General features: G+C 36.4%; 1 long non-coding RNA gene across 1 annotated transcript; it reads right to left on the bottom strand.

Moving 5' to 3' along the window:
- Positions 1-22,294: 22,294 nt before the first annotated feature.
- Positions 22,295-23,039, bottom strand: LOC110716995. Its single transcript, XR_002510657.1, has 2 exons — positions 22,833-23,039; positions 22,295-22,490 (listed from the first exon to the last, which is right to left on the bottom strand). It is a non-coding gene; the product is annotated as an uncharacterized LOC110716995 (long non-coding RNA).
- Positions 23,040-26,169: the final 3,130 nt, after the last annotated feature.

Genomic DNA, 26,169 nt, shown 5'->3' with positions numbered 1-26,169 from the left:
GAGAAGCTATCGGGTAGTTCGTAAGACAAGCCTCAAAACAACCAGCCCAACTTATTGATAATAATATTATAGGACCAATGGAGGATATCATCTTGCTTATACATGACATTACTTATTCTATTCATTTAAGCTATTCCTATTTTCTTCTGACGTCTAAATGGACATTTTAAATTGTTTATATCTCTGATACTACTTAGTAAATTTTTTAAAAGTATGTTATTCTATAATTCAAATAATAATTCATTTTACTTCGTTTTTTCTTTTATATTTAAAATTTAGAAGATTTTCTTAATTTTTGTAAATAGTTCTTGTTTAGTGAAATTAATAAGAATGATATAAAGTTCGTGATTGGCCTACTTGAGGCTAGAATAGTTGTATTACAAGTTTACAAGTACAACTATACATATAAACCTCTCCCCCAGATAGATTTTTTTACGGGTAAATTCAAGTTTATTAAAACAGGTTAGATTCAACTACCATTTCAAAGTAAGTTATTGTGAACTTTAATCGTGTTTTCAATTGTTATTCAACTAAACACTCTCTTTAGAGGTTTACACTTGTCAAATTTTCTTTGCATTAATCTCTCTCAACTATATTCTCTCTTTTAAGTCCCTATGATGTCAAATTCCTTTGAATATGACCGCAATTCTATTAAAACAGGTTAGAGTGGTGAAATTAATTAGTATTATGGCAATAAATCTAAAATCATTCAATTTTACAATTGCATTAGTATAAACTTTTTTTACTATTCATATTAGATATTTATTTGAACGACAAAAGACATGTAAATCACTCAACTCCCAATCAAATTGTATTTGAAATTACATGACTTTAATTAATAAAAAAAATTAAATGAGAAAAAATACAAGTTAATATCCTATATAATATCTGTCAGATAATATAAACTCCTTGATTAGAGTGATTTCCATTGATAAATATTTATATAGTTACAATGAGAGTCATAATCATATTAGGTTACTAACAAGATATGTAAAGATATCATAAACATATTCTTATCCAAAATATATCCTAAACCTAATATGAGAATATTCTCTACCACACCCCGCAATCGACGCGGGAGAAAATTGGATGCGCAGACTGAATCTGAATCACGCATCGAACGGTAAGGATAGTATGGTAACCCATGATCAAAAGAGAAGTAGTAGATGTGTGCCGGTGATGACGATAGGAAGCAACAACCACAACCTGCGTAGAGTAGAGATAAACGCTGCTAGGTCGAAGGAGAAGGAGAAGAGCCGTGCACAGACTTGGGCTAAGTTGCAGATCCAGAAAAGAAGAAGCTAAGGGGTCAAACCATCATCGAGAAGAAGACACTACACTACTACGGGAAATCACAGTTAAAGATAAAACAAATAAGATAGCCTAAATTCCATGTCACTTAACCACTAGGAACTATTTACCTTCATAAATAAAAAAAATTGACCCATACAACAAGATAAATTCCACCAAATTAAAACAAGTAGCGGCTGGATTTAGAGAATGAAAAATTCCACCTTATGTACTTGTGATAAAATTAACAATAAATTGAAAAGGTAAGAAAAAATTGTTGTTAGTGCCAAAAATCCAACACTACCTTTAAGTTATTGTAGTGTAGTTGAATAAGGCTCCAGCCAAAGTAGAAGACCTCCGTTGGGAAGGGGGCTAGGAGCAAGACGACAACGTAATTAAGGTGGTGGAGGCCAACAATGACATCGAGAAAAAGAAGACTAACAAAGGGGTGGTTCGTCTCGTGGGTCTGGCTTATCCAAGACTACTATCAATCATTAGATATGCTATGTAAGATTGCAATTTACTCTTAGATTAGGCTAAAGAAGGAGGACTATGAGTGAGCTAGGTGGCCTATTAGGTGGAGAACTAAGAGATAGAGGAGGTGCACAAAGCTCCTGTGTGTGGTCGGAAGTTGAAGCACAAGAGGGGTTGTCGGTGATGGTCAACCATCATACCTCATACGGAAGCGTTTTTTTTTTATAATTTTTTTTTTTGGTGTAATCGTTTGTGAATCCCGCCTATGGGTATAATTTTCTAACTCATCGGCAGGAGAAGAGAAATTTTTAGATCTAAATAATCCCAAGATAACCTAAACTGTGATATCATGTCAGATAATATAAATTCCTTGATTAGAGTGATTTCCATTGATCAATATTTATAGAGTTACAATGAGAGTATTAATCATATTAGGTAACTAATAAGATATATAAAGGTATCATAAAGATATTCTTATATTAAATATATACTAAATCTAGGATGAGAATATTTTATGGATATTCACTATCAATATCCAGTGTATAAATGTCATCTTTGTCGGTTATTTAGGGATAATTTTGTAAATTCATCGACATTGGAGCTTTAAACTTCAACGATGGAAGGTGGCCGTCTACATATTCGCCGCCACAACCACCACCACCACCGCCTTTATCATGAGTTCATGACGAACCATCGAAAAATATGCAGTCTTGCCTTCTTCAACTATGTTCTAAGCAATTTTGTCAAAGATCGAACCCCATGAAGCTTTCTTCAAGCTCGATTTTTGTCATATTGAACCCCACGAAGCTCCATTGTTAAAGCCTATGTATCATCGAAAAATACCTACCATTTTGGGTTAACTATTCCCTTAATTTATATACTTTTTTTAAGGTTTTCTTCAAATTTTGTGCCAATGTTCATGGAAGAAAGGGTTGTTAGTGGTGTTCATAGAGGAAAAAGAAGTTGTTGTGCCAATGTTCATGGAAGAAGGGGTTTGGATGGAGATTTGGTACGTTCTGTTTATATATTGTTTATATTGGATATTAATTGAGCATCCGATTGTATTGTTTGTATGTATTTAGCAATACACTCAAATATGATCCATCTTCATTCTAATCAATAAACTTATAATTATAAGATTCACAAAACAATTATAAAAACTTAAACAACACATTTCTCACCGTACATTGATTTTTTTTTTATAAAAGGTTAGTATTTACTCCCTCCGTCCTTTTATTTTTGCCCCATTGTTATTTTTTGAGTCAAACTTTGACCATAAATTATCGTAAATCTATAAAAAGATAATATAATTATGAGTGGTTTTATTAGATTCGTCTCATTGTATATATTATTTATATCACATTTTTTAAATTTTTACGTATATAAAAATAAAGATATAGTCGTTTTAAGATGCGTCTTAAAACTGTGTACAATAAAAGGATAAAAATTAGGGACAGAGTAGTTTCCAACTTTAATTTCTAAAAATGTAAAAGGATATAACAAAGAGATAAAATGTCAAAAAGAACGTGGGGTTTGGCATTAGCTAGTGCCGAAAGCTTAGATAGTTTTTTACTCCTTTAGAAAATCCTTGGAAAATGGTCATGATTCATGCCAATTTTGTCTTCTTCATTCACTAGAAATTTGCTGCTTCTTTCTTTTTAATTTTTAATTAATTAAAGCTTTACACTACACAACACAATGCCTCCGTCAACTAAACAGTACGTACTTACAATTAAAGAGTGTTTCACACGGCAAATATATATTGATAAGTGTTTATCGGTGTTTCGTCGTGCCACGTAAATTTGTATAGTATACCCCACTAATCACATTTCATGCCTCAAATATTATATTGATTACCACCAGTACTTGTTCTTTTAATTCTATTTTTATTGAGATTAATTTTAAGGTTTATCCTAAAAAAAAAAAAAAAGATTAATTTTAAGGTTTACAAAATACATGTCTGCCAAACCACTAACACCTTTAGAGATCATTACACAACCTAATAAACAAACCAAATACATAATTTATTTTTTAAATGGGAGGAGGATCCTAATCAGACCTCAACGCTTATGGTTTTTTTGGTTCAGTATTTGCAGGTCAGGTACTTGGGAGTAAAGGGGATTAGGGAAGGTTTAAACCCTTAAAGTACCCTCACTTGATAGGATTCGAATATCATAACTCTAGGATTTAAGGTAAGAGTCTTTCCAGTGAGCTAACACTTTGTTGGTAACCAAACACATAACGTAACCAAATACATAATGTTGCACATCATAAGGATAATACTATGTTGTAAGTAGTCTTCAAAGCATAAAGGGTGTAAAAGTTGTCCTTCATAGGAAGAAGCTATGCTTTTGATGATTTTATAGTTTTTTTTTTTTTTAAGGTAAGATGAAGGACCTTACTGAACCGACACCTGTCACAGATTTTAGCCAGCCCAATTTCGCTAGTTAGCACTATGTATGATAGTTATTGACTTATTGGCTAGTTGTATACTTGTATATACAATTACGGGTATATCTTTAATCATACACTTAGCACTTAGGCACAAGTATAAGTGAATTAAATTATTATATATTAATCACGGTTATTACTTATTAAGTTATTAGATAGGATTAAATGACAATTACATTTTCTAATTAACAATTGCGCTTGCTTTCTCTAATTTTATTAAATAGGAAAATCTTGGGAGTAAATTAGAATTGAAGAATTTCAACACATATGAGGGCTAATATTATTCTAAACGACCTAAAGACATAGATTAGTCTCGTCCTATTCTAATTTGTACTCATACTATTTTATTATTAGTTTTCTTTGTTTTCAGCATTGTAATTTCTAACATACTCCATAATATGCTTTTCTTGTATTGGTCCTTGATTGTTAAGTTCAACTTCATCACTTACACCTCCAAGGCTCCAACTAAGTGTTATCAAATTAGGGCCACTTGTCAGTTGTCACTTGTGGTTGTGATTTCCTCAGGAGAGATGAAGTTGGGCTAGTAGGCCTAGTACACAGTAGGAAGCTCCTAAATAACACATGGAACTTGGGAAACACACAATTACCGGTGAAAGTTCGGTTTTCGGTTTGAATTATGGTCCAAATCGAAATAATTCGGTTTTTGATTTTTCAATCCAAATCGAATAAGGATTCAGTCCAATTCAAACTGAACCGAATTGTCAATATAGAAACCGAATCCAATCCATTAACCGAATTTTTTTAGCTTAATTTCTGTAGCTTTGCAATTTTTAATAAATGATTGTGCAATTTAAATACAAATAATAAGTTAACAAGGCCCAAAAATCGACAATACCCAGAAAATTCAATAAAAAATTACTAATTATTTGCGAGAATAAAAGTTAAAATTTAATTTAACAAATAACTATACATTGGAGTAGTCTAGAAATGCATAATTATTTGCTATTGGACTAGAGACCGCAACTAAATAGTAACTCTAGCCAACATAAACTACTTTGGAGACCAATTTGCCAAAAATACATAGAAGAAAGATGAAAGAGAAATGGGTAGAAGGGGAAGCGCAACTCCGATTGATTCTTCGTGGTCGGTGATGATGGAGCGGAGGTCAGTTAGCGTGTAGCGGAGAAGCAGAGGCTAGTGAGGGTGGAGCGAAGGAATTAAACGTTGGTCGCCTGGTTGGTGCTTAGAGGAGGAGCGGTGGTCGGCGATTGACTGAGAATTAGGGATTAGGTTTGCCGTGAGAAAGTGAGTGTGAAAGAGTGAGAAAGGGAAGAGACTAACAAGTATTATTATTGTGCGATTTAGATGATAACAAAGAATTTTGAAGATTATCTAAAGCATCGACTAAAGTTCTTTTCATTACTTCGGGCAATTGCTACTCATTGTTTCGCTGCATTGATTCGACTGTCACCTCAGGTTGTTTTTATTTTTAATGTTATTACTGTTTTGTCTTTTGCTAAATTTGGGGGGTTTTTTTGGCTAGTTTTTGTTTTGAATTTTTTACTTAATTTGTGAATTTGTATTGTTGTATTGTTGTTTTGTGAATTTGGGGGTTGCTGTAGGATGAAAGAGTAGGGGGTTTAAAGGGTTGGGGGTGTGCGAGGCTGTTATGAGGTGAGGGTTAATCTGAACAGAATTGTGGTGGGGAAAAAGGGTGTTAATGTTCCGTAGGGGTTTGTTGTTGGTGTGGATCCTGTCATATTAGAGGTTATACTTCCTGTAATGCTGCAGAATTGGTTCTATATAATTAATATAGGTGTGGATGTGTGGTGTAATGTTATAGTAACTGTAATGGCATTCATACAAGAATGTGTATAACTACCAGGAAAAATATCAGGTTAAACACCGCCTTTTAAGTGCTAGAATAGTTTGCCATCAAAGTTTACTAGAGTTTACAGAAAATTGAGGATATAATGCAGCAATAACTAACTATGTATAGCAACTTAGCAAGTTGTTATTCTTGTAAATGTGCCATGATGAAGATAATTGGAGGTGATTTTGACAAGCTGCTAAATTAGTGCAGGCATCTCAAAAGGGAAATATTGGCATTGTCTTAGCAATAAATTGATATGTACGTACCATTGTCAAATTCTATACAAGACCCGCAACTCAAAGAGTACCCTTATGCCTTGTTGTTCCATGGATGCTAACATCCCTCTTAGCTGCCTTTTTTTTCTCATTGTCCTTTCCATATTCTTCGTGTTGACATGAACTATTATGACATTCTAGAGTCGAATTCATGCTGTGTTGCTAATGTTTCAGCTATTACATAGTGTATACATGTAATTTTTTACTTACTTTTTGAGATTTTTTATTTACTTTTGAGTTATTTAGCTTTACTTTGACGTTGCCAAATAAATTTCAAGTTTAGCTCTGAACAATAGTATAAATATCATTTAACCCTAAGCTTGCATTGTTCCGATCAATATGCTTTGCTTAGGAATATTTGGAGTGGTAGTTGCTGCACTTTGACTGGAATTTGAGCATATACTATGTATATTTTTTTTTATTTATTACTTTTGATATATTTTGGTTTAATTTTGGGTAATTTTTCTTTACTTCAAATGTTTAATGTACTAGAATTAGCGTACTAGCTCATCGGGTAGAGCATTGTGCAAATGCACAAAGATGTGGGTCCGAATACCGCGTAGGTTTTTTACTTACCCTGTACGTCGAACTCAATATATTTGTTTCATATAATTCAACTCATCTGGTAAGGATATGATGAAAGTAATTGACTCGGAGTTTTTGTGATATAACAAAGTTTCCTTAGTCATTTATCATTTCAAGATAATTTATCATTCGTATATTTTAGAGCCAATTTGATTTACTTCAATGATATTTTGATTTACTTTTTAGCATTATTTATTTACTTTAGAGTAATAATTATGATTCACTTTTGACATTTTGCTCTACTATTGATTTACTTTTTAGTGTTTTTTATTTACTTTTTATCATTATCTATTTACTTTTGGGTTTTTTTTTTTTTATTAAGAAACAGAAGTTATTTATACATGAATACATCTATTATTTATTGCTAAAACAAAGAAGTTAGTGTTTCATGCCAGTTGATTAGCCTCCACAGACTTTCATGTCAATTATATGATATACTTTTTATTTTTTTTTAGGAAAAATTGCGCAGAATAATCTCACCTTTGTGGCGATCCCAACATTGGGTTATTTTTAAATAATCCGATCTTTATACTCAATCCGCTCAAAATGATCCCAACCGGTCATGTAACCTATTATAACAAGTTACCTGACATGTGGCTCCTTGTGATTGGTCAAAAAAATAAAAATAAAAAAAATAAAATTTAAAAAAAGTTAGTTTTTTAAAGAAAAAAATAAAAATTAAAAATTAAAAAACCACCCACCACCCACCAGCGGCCGCCTAAGCCCGATCCCTACCCGCGGCTCCGGCCACCCAGCGCCGGACCCCTCTCCCCCTCCCCTGAACCACTAACCCCCTCCCTCACGAACACCTAGGCAATTTTTAGGATAGCCCACGTGAAGCTCCGACGAGCCACAAAACCATCCCACACGCCCTTTTCTGTCCCGATCCCAACCCCCCCTTCCCCTTCCACGATCCTTCCGGCTACCTCCCCTTCCCCACGCCCCAATTTGGGCCCCTATCCCTTTCAAATGCCTCGATTTTGACCCTTCTCCCCTTCCCACACCTTGATTTTGGTCATGGTTATGGTGGTTTAATGGCGACGGAAGAGGGTAGGGGAGGGTCGGCGAACGGCGCCCGAGAGCTGGGGTCAGGTCGCGGTGGGGATGGATGCTCTGGGCCTCATCTAGGCGGTGGTAGGGGTGGGGAGATGGCTGGGGTCGCGGTGGGGCTAGGGTCTGTAATTTAGGGTTTTTTTTAGAAAAAAATTAAAAAAAAAATTAATTAATGTTAATTACTAATTATCATTTCTTAAAACAAAATTAAAATTTAAACTTTTTTTTTTTTACCAATCACGTGGTGACACGTGTAAATTAAACTTAATAAAAAAAAATTACCTGCTCAACCAGTTAAAGGTTATTTGGGACCATTTTGAGTGGATTGGGTATAAAAGTCAGATTATTTAAAAATAACCCAAAGATGGGATTATTTTTAGCGGATGTCCTAAAGGTGGGATTATTCCGAGTAATTTTTCCCTTTTTTTATTTACTTTTTGTATTTTTTTTATTTACTTTTCATTTGAAAGTCTTCACTTAAACCTTACATACTTCTTATTTGATTATTTTTCATGTTTGTAGAACAAGTTATAATTTGGCTCACATTGAAGCGACATGAAAGTCAATGACTTAGAGTTACCATGCATTATAACTTTTCGGCTCATTTGATCGCAAATATACTTTTGATATTCACATTTTGTTTATTTTGATTTACTTTTGAGGTAATTTGAATAATTTTGGAGTGTTTTACATTTACTTTAGGAGATAACCCCTATGTAGGAATCGAACCTACATCTCTATGCATCCGCATAGTGCTTTACCACTTGAGCTAATAGGTTTACATTAAAGTATTTTTTATTTACTTTTAGAAACCATTGATGTAGATTCATCAATTTACTTTTAGAAACCATTGATGTAGATTTATCAGTTTACTTTTAGAGACCACTAATGTAGACTCATCATTAGAAGAGTTCCCCAGACCATCATTAGAAGAGTATATATGAACAAATCTAGATTTATTTGAAAGGAGCAAAGAAAAAGACAAAAAATCATATACACACACATTGTATACGCAACAGATAAACTCATGTTTCATATAAATAATCCACCTCCTTGAAAGTGAAAATAAGCAGGACACCAAAAGGGATTTAGAGAGTGTTACTTACACGACAATCGTAAATCCTAATAAGAAATATATTTAACGCCTATAATTAATTAACTCTTGGATGTTGTCAAAACTGACAATTACATGTAGCTCACAAAACATGAATGTCAATGTAATAGAGCATAAAGCTAAACACTCAAATTTTTATACTCTGTTTAAGTACCTGATGTCCCAACTCTATATAGTGCCAATAAGGTTTATGGCCACTATTTACAACATTCTACTATCTTTACATATAGTGAGACTATAGAAGAATAATGCTAGATCCAATAAGGATTGTACAGGTTGATATACGTGTTTTATACAATGGTTTTCCCCGGTTTGATTGCATGATTTTACATGGTTTTGAGCTCTACGGAGCTATTTCTTGCTAACAATCTCTTCTTTAGTGTATTCGATTGTTTTAGTAAGCTTTTCAGGAATATGAAGCGTTTCTAGGCAATTGGACGTGTTTTTAGTAGATTCGGAAGAGTTGATAGCCAAGAACTGCAATTTATGTGGAATGCCCGACCGGGCATGGCTTGCCCGGGCAGACCGGGCAATGAGGAGTTCACAGGAAGAAGCCCAATTCTGAACGGTGCAACGCGCGCCCGATCGGGCAGGCTTCGCCCGGTCAGACCGGGCGATGAAGAAATCAAGTTATGAGATGCAATTTTGGAAACGTGTTACGCGCGCCCGACCGGGCGAGGTTCGCCCGGTCAGACCGGGCAAAGAAGGAAAACTGTCGTATTTTACGCAGCCTTCCTCCGCCCGATCGGGCGAGGTCCGCCCGGTCAGACCGGGCAAAGCTCAAGAACGCGTATTTTCTTATTTTTCCGAAATATTATCTTTTGGGGGTATAAATACCCTTTTGTAATTAACTTTTAGACAGTTAGTTTTTCATTAGTTTTCTCCTTAAGCCCTAGAAAACTCTCAAGAACCCTAGTTTTATTTTCTTAAGCAATTTCAATCTTTAATCCTAGTTTTATTAATTGTTCCTCAAGAATTCAAGATCATCAATTGAAGTATTTGGTATTTCTTACTTTCCATCTCTTTTATTTATTTTATAGTTCTGTAATTATGTGTTCTCTATTAGATCTTGTTTTTGATTTAATTATGATTTGTGAGTAGTTTCCTTAATCCGGGATCTTGCTAAGCCCGATTATGATTGATGTATAAAGTAGATCTTTAAATTCCCCAATAATAATCCCAATTGACATGCTTAATTGATTGTGTTTATGCCAATACTAGATTAGGGATAATTAGTATTGTTATCATCCCTTTGTTCTTATTGCAACGGAAGTTGGGTATTAACGGGATTAGGTTATTTCAATTAAGGGTTTGAAGATCATCACGGAAGTAGATGATTGAATAATTAGGAATCTAGGCATGGTGTTTAATGTCCCTTATTCGCTTGATTCCACGGAAGTAGGCTTGATAGTTAATTTGGGAAGCCATTGATAACTCGGAAGAGACCTTTGGTATTATTATTAGGGATTGCTTTTCTTCTTGTCAATTGATTTATATATTGGGGGTAGATTTATTAGTTTATCAATCATAATCGTGGTGATGCTTGATCTTGGATGCTTTAGTTTATTGATTAATATTTCCTCTAGTTAATTGTGTTATTTAATAAATTAGTTGATTATTATCATCCATTATTGATTGGTCACGTGCTTAGTGATTAATTGAGTCTGATTAATTGAATGAACCATAGTCTCTTGGGATTCGATCCTTACTTGCCCTACTACACAGTTAGAAGGAATAGTTAGGTTATTTTTGTTAGGTACGCGATAAGCCTATCAAATTTTGGCGCCGTTGCCGGGGACTAACGGTTTCATATTGATTTTTCGTGATTCGTTTATACTAAGCGTTGTTTGTTGCTTCGGCTATTGTCTCCTGTGTTTTTGATGTTCTTTGCCTAGTTCTTTGTTGTATGCAAACACGTCACTCAGGGTCAGACGACTTAGTGCCTCTCGATTCAGAAATTGAAGCGACTGCAAGAAGACGAAGAGGTAGAAGAAGAGCAGGTAACAGAAATATGGAAGACCAAGCAACAAAGTCTCTTTTGGAGTACGGTATCCCTGACACAACAACCGGACTCCTTTCTAGCATTATTAGACCACCTATCACCGCTCAGAATTTTGAATTGAAACCGCAATTTATTCAATTCATATCCAATGATTCATTTGCTGGCACACCTCTTGATTGCCCAGTGAATCATATAGATGGTTTCTTGGAAAAGTGTGACACTATGAAGCTGAATGGTGTTACAGATGATGCTCTTAGACTTCGCCTTTTTCCATTCTCATTACGGGATAGGGCGAAGGAATGGTTAAGAGATGAGGGTTCTGGTTCCTTTGATACATGGGATAAACTAGTAAAAGCTTTTCTGGTCAAGTTCTTGGGACAAGAAAAGACTGCAAGATTAAGGAACGAGCTATCCACTTTCAGGCAATCAGATGAAGAATCCTTATATGACGCATGGAGGAGATTCAAGAGGTTACAGAGACAGTGCCCCCATCATGGCATACCTGAATGGATGTTAATCCAAACATTCTATAATGGTCTAACCCATGAGTTCCGGATCTATATCGACGCCGCATCTGGAGGCTCCCTTCTAACTAAAAATCCAACCGAAGCAAAGGAGCTGGTTGAGAAGATGTCAGCCAATGACAACTATCACCCAGGCGGCCGAAATAATGTCAAGAAAGGAGGTAAATTAGATGTTGATGCTCTAACTCTTTTAACTAGTTCTGTGCAGGCACTTTCAAGCAAGTTCGATAGACTACAAACTGGATCTTCCAATAATGTGCTAGAAACTTGTCAAATGTGTAATACTCAAGGTCACATCGCACCTAATTGCCCACGAAATTCGAATGAGGTATCAATTGAGGAAGCCAATGCCTTCTACAATTCCAACCCTAAAAGACCATACGATCCCCATTCTAATACTTATAATGAAGGTTGGAAGAATCACCCAAACTTCTCATACAAAAACACCCAAGCTCAGCAAAATCCACCTCCGCCCCCACCTCGAAACAACAATTATAATCCACCTGGTTTCCAACCAAGACCACCCCTAGTACAACAACCCATGCAACCCATGCAACCACCCCCTCAAAAATCCAATCTCGAACTAATGATGGAGAACTTCATCAACACCACAAATAATTCCATCCAACAGTTACAAGCCCAGAATAAGCTCATGGAAAATCAAATAAGCCAACTTGCTCATCAAGTCGGCCAATCTTCAAAAACACCGGGTACGTTTCCTGGCCAAACAGAGCAACCACAAAAGGGGCACATGAATGCTGTAATTTTAAGGAGTGGAAAACAGTTGGAAGGCCTTCCCGTAAGGGAACCATCAACGATAGATATTGAGGGAATGAGTGAAAAACAGGGAAATCGGCAAAGTTCTTCTTCGCCCGGTCAGACCGGGCAAGGTCCGCCCGATCGGGCGCGAGAAGCAGTCGACGAAAAACAGGGGAATGTGCGAATTTCTTCTTCGCCCGGTCAGACCGGGCAAAGTCCGCCCGATCGGGCGCACGAAGAAATTCCAGACAAACAAAAGAACATAAGCAGCTCTTCTTCGCCCGGTCAGACCGGGCAATCACTGCCCGACCGGGCGCGAGATCCAGACAGCCCAATTCCAAGGAATGATGTTCAAGAAAAGCCACGGGAATACATTCCAAGCGTCCCTTTTCCACAGAGGTTAGCCCAGGCTAAGTTAGAGAAAAAGTACGGTAAATTTCTAGACATCCTTAAGAAACTTCACATTAATATACCGTTCTTGGATGCAATTTCTGAAATGCCTTCTTATGCAAAGTTTTTGAAAGACATGCTATCTAACAAGAAAAAGCTTGCAGAGAATGCTACTGTTTCTCTAACTGCAGAATGTAGTGCCATTCTGCAAAACACTCTTCCTAAGAAACTAGGTGATCCAGGCAGCTATTCAATCCCAGTGAAGCTGGGAGATATAGAGATCAATAGAGCGCTATGCGATCTTGGTGCAAGTGTAAGCCTTATGCCGCTCTCCATCTGCGAAAAGCTTCAAATGGGTGAGCTAAAGCCTACAAGGATATCTCTGCAACTTGCAGACAGGTCAGTTAAATTTCCCCTCGGTATACTTGAAGATGTTCCATTGCGAGTTGGTAAATTCTTTATTCCATGTGATTTTGTTGTTATGGAAATGGAAGAAGATGCCCATGTCCCTATTATTCTTGGTAGACCATTCTTAGCTACTGCAGGTGCAATTATTGACATGAAGAATGGGAAAATAACATTTGAAGTAGGGGATGAGAAAATGGAGTATTCATTACTGAATGCTATGGGAAATCCGTCTATGGGTGAGACTATTTGTCAAGTGGATGTCCTCGATGATCTACAACAAGAACAACTTCCCCTGATCAAAAAGGAAGATGCTCTTGAAACGGTGTTGATAGGAAGTATCCATGATGAAGATTGGGAAGTAAGGGAGTACACGAGGCTACTAGAAGACGCAAAAGCTAATCCAATCATCGCTCCAGTCAAGGAAGTCCTTAGTACATCGAGTGTTGGGGAGAGTTCAACGCCTCCCGAGGTAGAGTTGAAACCCCTTCCATCTAATCTTAAATATGCATATCTTGGTCCCAAAAATACATACCCTGTTATTGTTAATGCTGAGCTTAATAACATTGAATTAGAGAAACTTCTCGCTGTTTTAAGAAAATATAGAAATGTTATTGGGTATACCATTGATGATATCAAGGGTATTAATCCCTCTTTTTGTATGCATAAGATCATTCTTGAGGACGATCATGCCTCCTCTAGAGAACCTCAAAGAAGACTAAACCCAACTATGATGGAGGTAGTCAAGAAAGAGGTTCTCAAATTGCTTGCTGCAGGAATAATCTACCCTATCTCAGATAGTAAGTGGGTTAGTCCTGTACAAGTAGTACCAAAGAAAGGAGGTATGACAGTTGTCAAGAATGACAAAGGCGAGCCTGTTGCCACAAGAACTGTTACAGGGTGGCGGATGTGCATTGATTACAGAAAATTAAATAAAGCCACCCGTAAAGATCATTTCCCCTTGCCTTTCATTGATCAAATGCTCGAACGATTGGCTAACCATTCCTTTTTCTGTTACTTGGATGGATATTCCGGTTTTTTTCAAATCCCCATCCGCCCTTGTGATCAGGAAAAGACTACATTCACATGTCCATATGGCACCTTCGCATATCGCAGAATGCCATTTGGACTGTGTAATGCCCCAGCCACGTTCCAACGGTGTATGATGGCTATTTTCTCAGGTCTCATAGAAAATTCTATGGAAGTTTTTATGGATGATTTTTCTGTTTATGGTTCATCTTTCGATATTTGTCTTGAAAATCTAACAAAGGTGCTCCATAGATGCCAGGATGTCAATCTGATATTGAACTGGGAGAAGTGCCATTTTATGGTACAACAGGGAATCGTTTTAGGCCATGTAGTTTCAAACAAAGGGATTGAGGTGGACAAAGCCAAAGTAGAGGTAATACAGAAACTTCCCCCTCCAAATTCTGTGAAAGGAGTACGAAGTTTCCTTGGCCATGCAGGTTTTTATCGCAGGTTTATCAAGGATTTTTCAAAAATTGCTAGACCCTTAACTGAACTGTTAGCTAAGGACGCCCAATTTGATTTTAATGATGCTTGTCTTGAAGCTTTTAACAGGTTGAAGGAAGCCTTAACCTCTGCTCCTGTTATACAACCCCCGGATTGGGCCCTACCCTTTGAAATCATGTGCGATGCTAGTGATTATGCGATAGGGGCCGTCCTGGGGCAACGAAAGGATAAGAAATTGCATGCTATATATTACTCTAGTAAAACTCTTAGCCCTGCTCAAATGAATTATGCAACTACTGAAAAAGAGATGCTAGCTGTCATATATGCAATAGATAAGTTTCATTCTTATTTAGTTGGGTCGAAAGTGATTATCCATACAGATCATGCGGCATTGAAATATCTGATGAGCAAGAGCAATGCCAAGCCGCGGTTGATTAGATGGATCCTCCAATTGCAGGATTATGATATAGAGATCAGAGATACGAAGGGGACAGAGAATGTCGTCGCAGACCATCTCTCTCGCCTCCTCCTTGATGAGGAGGATGAGGATAACCTCCCATTTGATGACTCTTTTCCCGTTGAGCGTTTGTTAGCTCTTTTACAGGTTGAATCTCCTTGGTATGCTGATTTAGCTAACTATCTTTCTACAGGTACAATGCCTCACGGTTACTCCTATCAACAAAGGAAGAAATTCCTTTATGAGGCACACCGACACTTTTGGGAAGACCCTTTCTTGTACAAACTATGTGCCGATGCAGTGATCAGACGGTGCATTCCCGAAAGTGAGGTAAGCAATATAATTTCTCATTGCCATGACTTACCTTGTGGTGGACATGCAGGCCCCTCGAAAACAACTGCAAAGATCCTACAATGCGGATTTTACTGGCCCACTATGTTTAAGGATGTGTACTCCTATGTCAAGGCCTGTGACCGTTGTCAACGAACGGGAAATATTTCCAAGAGGAACGAAATGCCACTCAACAACATACTCGAGGTCGAGTTGTTTGATGTGTGGGGGATAGATTTCATGGGCCCTTTCTCTTCCTCTAAGGGGAATCGATACATTTTGGTAGCCGTTGACTACGTGTCAAAATGGGTTGAGGCCATTGCTACACCAAGCAATGATGCCCGTGTGGTAAGTAAATTCTTCAAGAAAAACATTTTCAATAGATTTGGTATCCCACGTGTGTTGATTAGTGACAGGGGAACACACTTCATGGAGAGCCGATTCGAAGCAATGTTGAAGAAATATGGAGTGCAGCACAAACTTGGAATTGGCTATCACCCCCAAACCAGTGGCCAAGTAGAGGTATCAAATCGAGAGATAAAGTCCATCCTAGAGAAAACAGTTGCAAGAACGAGAAAGGATTGGGCTGACAAAATTGATGATGCACTTTGGGCTTACCGAACAGCTTACAAAACTCCAATAGGTACAACCCCGTACAGACTTGTATACGGAAAAGCTTGTCACTTACCCGTCGAGCTAGAACATCGAGCATTTTGGGCCATCAAAAGCCTGAACTTTGACGCTAAGGCCGCGGGAGAGAAGAGGCTATTGCAGTTGAATGAGCTAGATGAGCTCCGCCTCGAAGCCTATGAGAGTTCAAAGCTTTATAAGGAGAAAACAAAAAGGTGGCACGACAAGGGCCTCATAAGAAGAGAATTCAAAGAAGGAGATCAAGTCCTTCTATTCAATTCAAGGTTGAAACTATTTCCAGGGAAACTCAGGTCAAGATGGTCGGGCCCTTTCACGGTCTACAAAGCATATCCTTATGGCACCATTGAATTATGGAACAACACCGGGGGCACCTTCAAAGTCAACGGACAAAGGGTGAAGCACTATCGAGCGGGAGATCCTATTGAAGAGAAGTCAGATATCACATTCTCTTCCCCGCCACAAACTCAATGAGGATGAATACGGTCAAGCTAATGACCTTCTAAACAAGCGCTTGCGGGAGGCAACCCGATTCTTTTTTCTATTTTCCTTAATATTTTATACTTTATCTTTCAGTTTATGTCTGTGTTATGCTGTTTTACAGAGAGTATCAAGCTAAGCACGAAGTGGGATGTCAAGAGAGCAGTCAAAGATCGAGTTATCGCGTTTTTGCTCTTCGCCCGGTCAGACCGGGCATATTCCGCCCGATCGGGCGCGAGAAACAGAGAGCCAAAAAGAAGAGTATGAAGCTAAGCTTCTCTCCGCCCGATCAGACCGGGCAAAGCCCGCCCGATCGGGCGCGAGTAGCAGAATCTGAAAAAAAAAAAAAAAAAAAAAAAAAAAAAAAAAAAAAAAAAGGAATTGAAGTCCAGTCTTCTTCGCCCGGTCAGACCGGGCAAAGAGCGCCCGATCGGGCGCGATGGAATCCTGCGGGTTTATATTAGGATTTCAGCATCTTCTCTCATTCCCATTCCTCAAACTCTCATACCCTCTACTCTTTCTCTCTCTAAAAATCCCCAATTCTAAAACCCTAACTTCATCTCCCATCCAATTTCATCAAGATTCAACAATCAAATCCCTCAAATTCACCATACAAACCCAATTTTTTTTTTTTTTTTTTTTGCAAAATATTTCTGCAACTCCGTCCCTCCTCTTTGTTCAACCTCAAGAAAACCCCAGGCTATCTCACCACTCACATAATTTCGAGCTTTTGAAGATGTCTCAAAGGAAAAGAACGAGAAGCACACCCCAACAACAACCACAATTGGACTTGGAAAGTGTAACCGGGTGCCCACACGTGGTTTTCGTTCCGGAATTCCCAAACCAAAAGCAGCGGTTCATCGAGCTCTCGCGCCGAAAGGTAATCCCTACCCGATTCTTTGACCGTTCATTGCTTTCTAAGCTAGGAATAGATTCGGAATGTAAGAATTTGTTTGCAAAATTAGGAATGTCTCAACTATTCAATATGAACTATAGAACTTATGAAGATTTAACTCTTGAATTTTTGAGCTCATTTGATATTGAAAAGGGTAGGAATGGTTTGGTGAAGTATGTTGTGTATAGGTTGCTGAATAGGTCTCATAGAATGTCCTTAGAAGGCTTTGCTAGGAAGTTTGGACTTCCTTGTACCGGCTTAACTGTGCAACCTAGTAGCTTCATTTCTGGGGAACTTTGGTTTGCTATGACTGGTGAAAACATTGAATCTTTCCAGCACGCCCTTTCACACAAAATCCACCAACCAGTCCTTAGGCTGTGGACTAGATTCACTGGGTGGACTATTTTTGGTAGAATCGAACCTAATAATGTTAGGTCGGACGAGATTTCGATCTTAGGTAGCTATTTAAGGCGTGGGGATGAGGATGGAGACTTTAAAATGAATATTGCACACTTGTTTGCCCTTCACCTTAAAAAGCAAGGCACCACTTATACGACAATTAAATCGAATGGTGAACGCTCTAACATTCCTATCGTCCTAGGAGGCCTTGTCACTCACCTAGCACTTCGGGAAGGCTTTGATGAAGCCAGCCGATGCCCAGTGCCTGGCCCCATTACCTTAGATCAGCATTATCTCACTACTGCGGGTTGGTTATCCATAGATTTTAATAGATTTAGTTGGATCATAGGGAGAACCAACAGGCTTTCTGTGCCTTTACCTTCCCCTGACCTAACTAAGATTATGCCTCACCAGCCCTCCTACCTTCTCCAGTTCCCTAGTGATTCGTCTACCCCTGTACCAGCTGCCCCCACTAGGACCTATTTTAGGAGAGAGTCTGCTGGACCCTCTACCTCCTCCCTTGCTCCGCCTCCTCCTAGCGATCACGAGGCCATTATGGCCGGTATTAGGGAGCTTAGGGTAGGTCAGCTGGACCTTTCTACCCGAGTCCAGACCATAGAGACTAACCTTCGGGAGCTTAACGCAGGCCAGCAGGATTTTCGCTTGTCTATGTATCCTGTTTATGACTACTTCTGCAGGCAAGGGTATATCCCGAGGGATGGTCCCCATCCTTCTTGGTATCACTTTCCCGGTGCGGGAGATATGGCAGGTGGCAGTGGCACAGCTGGTGTCGAGGATGATGGTGTTGATGATGATGATGTTGATGATGATGATGTTGATGATGATGATGTTGGTGGTGATGATGATGGCCCCTCCGCTTCCTTTTGAGGAGCCGTCGAGATTGCTATGCTCTCCTTAAGCTGCAATGAGGCCATTGCCGCGTTTAGCTTGGGGGAGTTACTTCGTACATGTTGGTATTCTCTCTCCTTATCTCTCTTATCTTTCTTGTTTTATTTTAGTGTAGTTATTTTAGTTGTTTTCTTCTTAAAAAAAAAAAAAAAAATACAAAAATACGATCCAATGAATAATAAATCATGCTTCCCTGTGCCCCATTCATGAAAATTGTTTTAATTCTTGGTATATGATGACGAGTATTGTGGATAGGTTAGCCATGATTTGATGTTTGATTGCTTGGATGTCTTACCATGAGTCAATTTTGCCCAACTACTTGTGAATATAGTGCTTGACTAGTTGATTTGGTTAGGAATGTGTGTTAGTTCCTGGTATGTCAATGAAGTTGAGTATTGGTTTATAACTTTGAGTAATGTTTGCATGACTCATTAATATGCACATTGAGGAGGACGAAGGCATTTGTTCCTCTAGGTGGCCTTCAGACGATATTAGATACATTTGTTCCCTTCTTGCTACCCATGTTGTTGCTTGTGCCCTTTTATTGTTTATTTTGCCACATTACAAGCCTATTTAAGCCCCATTGGTTACTAGTCCCAAGCTTAGCTTGGGGGAGCTAATAGTGAGTGAGGCGAGGGAGTTGTAGTGTGCATGTAATTTGCACAATTTTGGGTGGATTTGAGAAGTTTCTTATTTGTTCTTATTGTTGTGGATTGAAAAAAAGAAAAAAAATTGAAAATTTATTGTGCAAAGAAAAAAAAAAAAAAATTCCAATGTGAGAGAAAAGAAAAAGAAAGAGCAAAGGAAAAAAAAATTGTTTCAATGTTCAAGTGTTCTAATTGAAGGCTGCTCAAGAAAAAAAAAGAGAGTTCAAAGTTTGTTTGTTTACTCAAGTTCTATAATTTTATATTTTGTATATATGAGTGAAATTTTAAGTGTTGGAAATTTTTAATATAATTGGGATGTTTGGTGAATTTTTGGTAGAGCTGAGTTGTGTTGGAGATGATTTGGTCATTAATTTGTTTTGACCTTGGTTTTATTTATTAGGATTTTGGCTCCCTTAAGCATAGCTTTACTCTTACATTTTCCCAAATATTTCCCACCTTTTACCCTAGCCTTACATTACAAGCTTTGAAGACCTTCTGACCTTTGTGCATAGAGTTGTGTGAATGTGAAATTAGTTGTTTTCCAATGCAAAGAATGATTTGATATATTTCGAGTCGACTGCTAGGTTGAGTGCTTGTTTTCTTAAAACACACGAGTGCGTGAGCTTGGGAGGGCATTGTTCACATTTAAAGGAGTTGGATGGAGAGCGACCGAGTATATCTTTTACTCGCCACATAAATGAGAGTTGAGTGTGTGAACACTAGTCTTGAATTCTATATGCTCTTGTGGTTTGCTCTATTTGACCATTGTCAGACAGGATGAGTAGTTAGATGGATTTGATTGGTTGACTTTGATGCATAACTGTCGAGTTTACCTTTAATCGTATTTATTGATTTGAGTTACTTTTGGGGTGAAGTATTGATTTATTTATTCATTGCTTTGCTTAGGGACAAGCAAAGGTTTAGCTTGGGGGAATTTGATATACGTGTTTTATACAATGGTTTTCCCCGGTTTGATTGCATGATTTTACATGGTTTTGAGCTCTACGGAGCTATTTCTTGCTAACAATCTCTTCTTTAGTGTATTCGATTGTTTTAGTAAGCTTTTCAGGAATATGAAGCGTTTCTAGGCAATTGGACGTGTTTTTAGTAGATTCGGAAGAGTTGATAGCCAAGAACTGCAATTTATGTGGAATGCCCGACCGGGCATGGCTTGCCCGGGCAGACCGGGCAATGAGGAGTTCACAGGAAGAAGCCCAATTCTGAACGGTGCAACGCGCGCCCGATCGGGCAGGCTTCGCCCGGTCAGACCGGGCGATGAAGAAATCAAGTTATGAGATGCAATTTTGGAAACGTGTTACGCGCGCCCGACCGGGCGAGGTTCGCCCGGTCAGACCGGGCAAAGAAGGAAAACTGTCGTATTTTACGCAGCCTTCCTCCGCCCGATCGGGCGAGGTCCGCCCGGTCAGACCGGGCAAAGCTCAAGAACGCGTATTTTCTTATTTTTCCGAAATATTATCTTTTGGGGGTATAAATACCCTTTTGTAATTAACTTTTAGACAGTTAGTTTTTCATTAGTTTTCTCCTTAAGCCCTAGAAAACTCTCAAGAACCCTAGTTTTATTTTCTTAAGCAATTTCAATCTTTAATCCTAGTTTTATTAATTGTTCCTCAAGAATTCAAGATCATCAATTGAAGTATTTGGTATTTCTTACTTTCCATCTCTTTTATTTATTTTATAGTTCTTTAATTATGTGTTCTCTATTAGATCTTGTTTTTGATTTAATTATGATTTGTGAGTAGTTTCCTTAATCCGGGATCTTGCTAAGCCCGATTATGATTGATGTATAAAGTAGATCTTTAAATTCCCCAATAATAATCCCAATTGACATGCTTAATTGATTGTGTTTATGCCAATACTAGATTAGGGATAATTAGTATTGTTATCATCCCTTTGTTCTTATTGCAACGGAAGTTGGGTATTAACGGGATTAGGTTATTTCAATTAAGGGTTTGAAGATCATCACGGAAGTAGATGATTGAATAATTAGGAATCTAGGCATGGTGTTTAATGTCCCTTATTCGCTTGATTCCACGGAAGTAGGCTTGATAGTTAATTTGGGAAGCCATTGATAACTCGGAAGAGACCTTTGGTATTATTATTAGGGATTGCTTTTCTTCTTGTCAATTGATTTATATATTGGGGGTAGATTTATTAGTTTATCAATCATAATCGTGGTGATGCTTGATCTTGGATGCTTTAGTTTATTGATTAATATTTCCTCTAGTTAATTGTGTTATTTAATAAATTAGTTGATTATTATCATCCATTATTGATTGGTCACGTGCTTAGTGATTAATTGAGTCTGATTAATTGAATGAACCATAGTCTCTTGGGATTCGATCCTTACTTGCCCTACTACACAGTTAGAAGGAATAGTTAGGTTATTTTTGTTAGGTACGCGATAAGCCTATCACAGGTCAACTAACCAACCATGATTGTAGAGCTCAATTCTCAATTGGCAACTAAAATAATGGGAAGCAGGATAGGATATTGGTAATCCAAGCTCCTCTTCAACGCAAACAATAATTTTACACTCCTTCATAGGATCAATCTGATGTAAATCAACAAGCAGACTATGTCGGAGCATTTTGTTGAACAATTGTTGGGCATCAAAATATCTATTACGCTACTTTTAGAGAAAACCAGTTTACTTTTGAACAATTTTTGTTTACATAAACCCATTTTGATCTAACTGATTTTCTATTCATGAATTTTGGCTTACTTTAACGAGCTGGATTTATAAACCTAGATTGTTAAAGTAAAATCTGCATTAAAATAACTTAAATCTAGTTGATAACAAGCTAGATGAAAAAGTTTAGAAATCTAATTCAACTAAAATCGCAAAATTAAACCTTCTAGATCTGTATATATATTTTTTGAGGAAATCAACATGACTATACTTTCAAAATTCTAACTCCAGCATCATAAAAGTTTTAATTGAATAATTCAAAAACAAATCTATAATCTGATTTCGACTGAATTTGCAACCGTTGAATTGAGATTTCGCAATAAATTATTTACGAACTTGCAAATTGCTACAAATTGATAGGAAATTATCCGATGTATGATGTATCACTGCAGAAGAACACATTATTGAACTCAAAAGCAAATTCCTCAGACAAACACCAAAACACACGAAATTATTTAAACAAACCACTGAAATTTTCAAAAGATTCTAGCATCAAAATTCAAAAAAAAAGCACAGACCAAAAAAAAAATATATGAAGAAATACAATTTGAGTCTTAATTAACAAAAAATTGCAGACCAAAATTATGCATCACAAAAATTATAAACAAAAAATCTCTCAAATTTGAGCCTTAATTAACAAAAAAAAAATACGATGTGAAAACAATCAAAGATTCAGAATTAATCGAAAAACTATCAAAGTTATCAAGGAAATTAAATCTATCACATACCTGAATCTGTTGGAAGAATTAAATTCTTCAAAATTGGTGTGAAACGAAGAGAGAGAAAGGTAGTCTGAAGAGAGAGAGAGTGAGTAGTGTTATGTCTTACGAGCAGGTGAGCGAATGAGCCATATGAAGAAGTTTTAATCCTAACCATGATCTTGTTTTAATCTAACGGCTCTTATATATATATTTATATATATATATGAATTTGCTAGAATGAGAAACCCAGTTAAAAACTGTCACGTGTCTCATATAAAGTACAAAGTATATAAGAAAGGAATATTTGTTTTTTTTTAAAATTAGGAAGTAAGACTTGTGTCAACTTTTAAGTGTTTTTCTCATTTTCTCATTCTCATTATATATATATATGGGGAGGTTCCGCTAAAAATAGAGCTTATGGTGAAAACTAAAAACAAGCAATCTTAGCCATTCATTACTAGCACAAAAAATCAGACGGTTCTAAAGTCCTAAGATCATTCCAACCTTACATATAATCAATTCAACCGTTTTAAAGGTTTTTTTTTTTTTACAAACGCAACGTTTTAAAAGTCACTACATGCTAAAATAAGGTAACTTTATCTAAATTGACGATATTTACATAGAGTCACTAAATAACGTAACTATATACAAAAATAGGGTAGCTATATCAATTTTTACAATATTTACATTAAGGTCACTATATACAAAAATAGGGTAACTATTTCAACTTTGACCATATTTACATAGAGGTCACTATATACAAAAATAGGGTAACTATAACAATTTTTACAACATTTACATTAAGGTCACTATATACAAAACTAAAGTAACTATATCGACTGAGTTTTTGACACCATTTACATAAAGGTCACTATATATAAAAATAAGGTGACTGAAACAAAATTTACAACATTTCCATAATTCTAAGGTCATTATATCGAAAATAAGGTAACTATATATTAACTTCGGGTAATTATATCAATTTGACACCATTTACCCAGAGGTCAATAAATATAAAAATAAGTATTAAAAAAGTCTATGTAGGATTCGAACCTACATCCCGTGATTACACGATGCTCGACCAATTGAGCTAATAGGCTTTCAACATGCCAAAACAGCCAATAAAAGCATACCAACATCACAGACCAACATCATACAGACTGAAGCAAAACAAGCTTGACAAGACCAACGTTTCAAGAACAGAAGCAGAGGCAAATAAAAGCATACCAGGATATCATGATACGAGCAAGCCACCTGTATATGAGGAATCCCAACTAAATGTAGATATTGAACAGGCAGGCACCAAAAATCATACAATCAGAGATAAATCTTCACAAAGGCTCAAGAAGGTTACTACACTAACTAAGATCAGGCATGATAGAGCTCGCAATAACGCAAACTAGTATACTCGAATTCTAGAATATACTCGAATTCTAGAAATAAATTTCTAAAGACACGCTTCTACCATTTAATAGATATAAGCCTATGAGGCTATGATTCACAAAACAATACATGTCTAGCTCCATGTCAGAGTGCACTTAGATTCTGGTACCATTACTTCAAAAGAAAGTCTATAGTAGGATAACAATACAATTGACCACTTGGTAGTTGGTACTAACATTTAACTCTCTGACTCTTTGAGTGGAATAATAACAATAACTCAAATGTCTAGACTGTCATGGATGATCTGCACTACTGTTCGAATAAAATGTTAAATGAAAATGTACAAATCTACTGCAGAATTAAACAAAATATCGTTCACAATCACAAGCAGAACTTAACCCATCACATTCTTTCTTATACACAACATATAACAACCCATTAATAGGCAAAATCACATATCTACACATCACAGCACACAGGAGTGAAATCAACACGCTCACAATCACAAGCAGAACTTTCACCCAATCACACACCTATACACAAACGAGCAGCTTATCACAAACGAGCAGCTTACTGTCCGATTATAGGTTGTATATATAAACAATTTCTACGGCAATACAAAAGCAAGGAAATCACATTTTTGACAATCAGACTAAATACATCAATAAAATGCAGCAACATTAGAAAAATATCATCAAAATAATCAAATAAAACACAAAGTTCAGAAAATTTGATGATGAAACTGAAAATCGAACACAAAGTGATAAACTAAGTCGAAAAAATCGAGCACAAACTGATAAACTTAAAATGAAAAAATCGAACACAATTGAGAAAAAATAAAACCGAAAAAAATCGAAATCAAATTCAAAAAATTAAGCCGAAAAATCAAACACAAATTGAAAATAAAAAATTCAGCGGTAAAAAGTTTAAGAAATTGATCAATATACAATGAAATGATCGATTAACGTAGAAAAATTTGATGATGAAATTGATGAGCTCAGAATGCCAAACGAAGAAATTAAGCTAAATTATAACATAATTAAACTCATATGAAACTCGATTAAGAATGAACTACCTCAAATGAAGTTAAATTACTCCTACAAAACTTACAAAATTTGCCAAAAATTACAAAATTTATATAAAAAAAAAAAAAAAAACAGAAGCAAAGTACTCAAAAAATTACACAAATCGGAAACGAAAAACTCAAGAAATTACTTTAAAAAACAACAATATGAAGAAATTATGAAAAACGCAAAATAATAACTCAAAAAACAAGTGAAAAATCAGAAAATAACAAAAATCAGGAACGAAAAACTCAAAAATTACACAAATAAGAAACGAAAAACTCAAAAAACATTGATTAAAAGCTAAAATAAAGCAAAATTATAAACGATTTCCTTACTTGATAGATGGTAGAGAATAATAGGAATCAATTTGATGAAGAATCGAATCAATTACAACTATGCTTTGGAGAAGTAGTATGAAGTTTGAGGAAGAATGTAGAAATCAGGAGAGAGAAAAGAGAGGAGAGAGAATGTTATGCATGAAAATGCAGGAGAGAGAAAACAAAAGGCTGGAAAAAACCCCTACCGTAGGATAAGATGACTTTGAATTTACGGTTAAGATTTTGTGTTTTCAATTTTTAACTTAAGGTTGGTTTTCACATGATCCAACTCCTATATATATATATAGGGATCCAGTGAGAAGTTTTTTTAATTGAGAAGAATGAGAAGGGTTAAATGTGCATATATTTTGAGCTAAATATGCATAAATTTTATACTAAATGTGCATAATTTATTTTTTGACCAGCTACATTTTTTCAAGTTTATGGGAAAACTAAAATTTATGCACACAAAATATGCATATTGAATTTCGGTCAAAATTATTTTGCACATTTTATTCAAAAAATATGCACATTAAATCATTCTCATCCTTCTCATTTTAAGAAACTTCTCATTTGACCCTATATATATATACTAGT

Source organism: Chenopodium quinoa, unplaced genomic scaffold, assembly GCF_001683475.1.
Source record: "Chenopodium quinoa cultivar QQ74 unplaced genomic scaffold, ASM168347v1, whole genome shotgun sequence".
NCBI classification, from domain to species: Eukaryota; Viridiplantae; Streptophyta; class Magnoliopsida; order Caryophyllales; family Amaranthaceae; genus Chenopodium; species Chenopodium quinoa.
The sequence above is the reverse complement of the archived record's forward strand: the minus strand, read 5'-3'. Positions and strand labels throughout refer to the sequence as shown.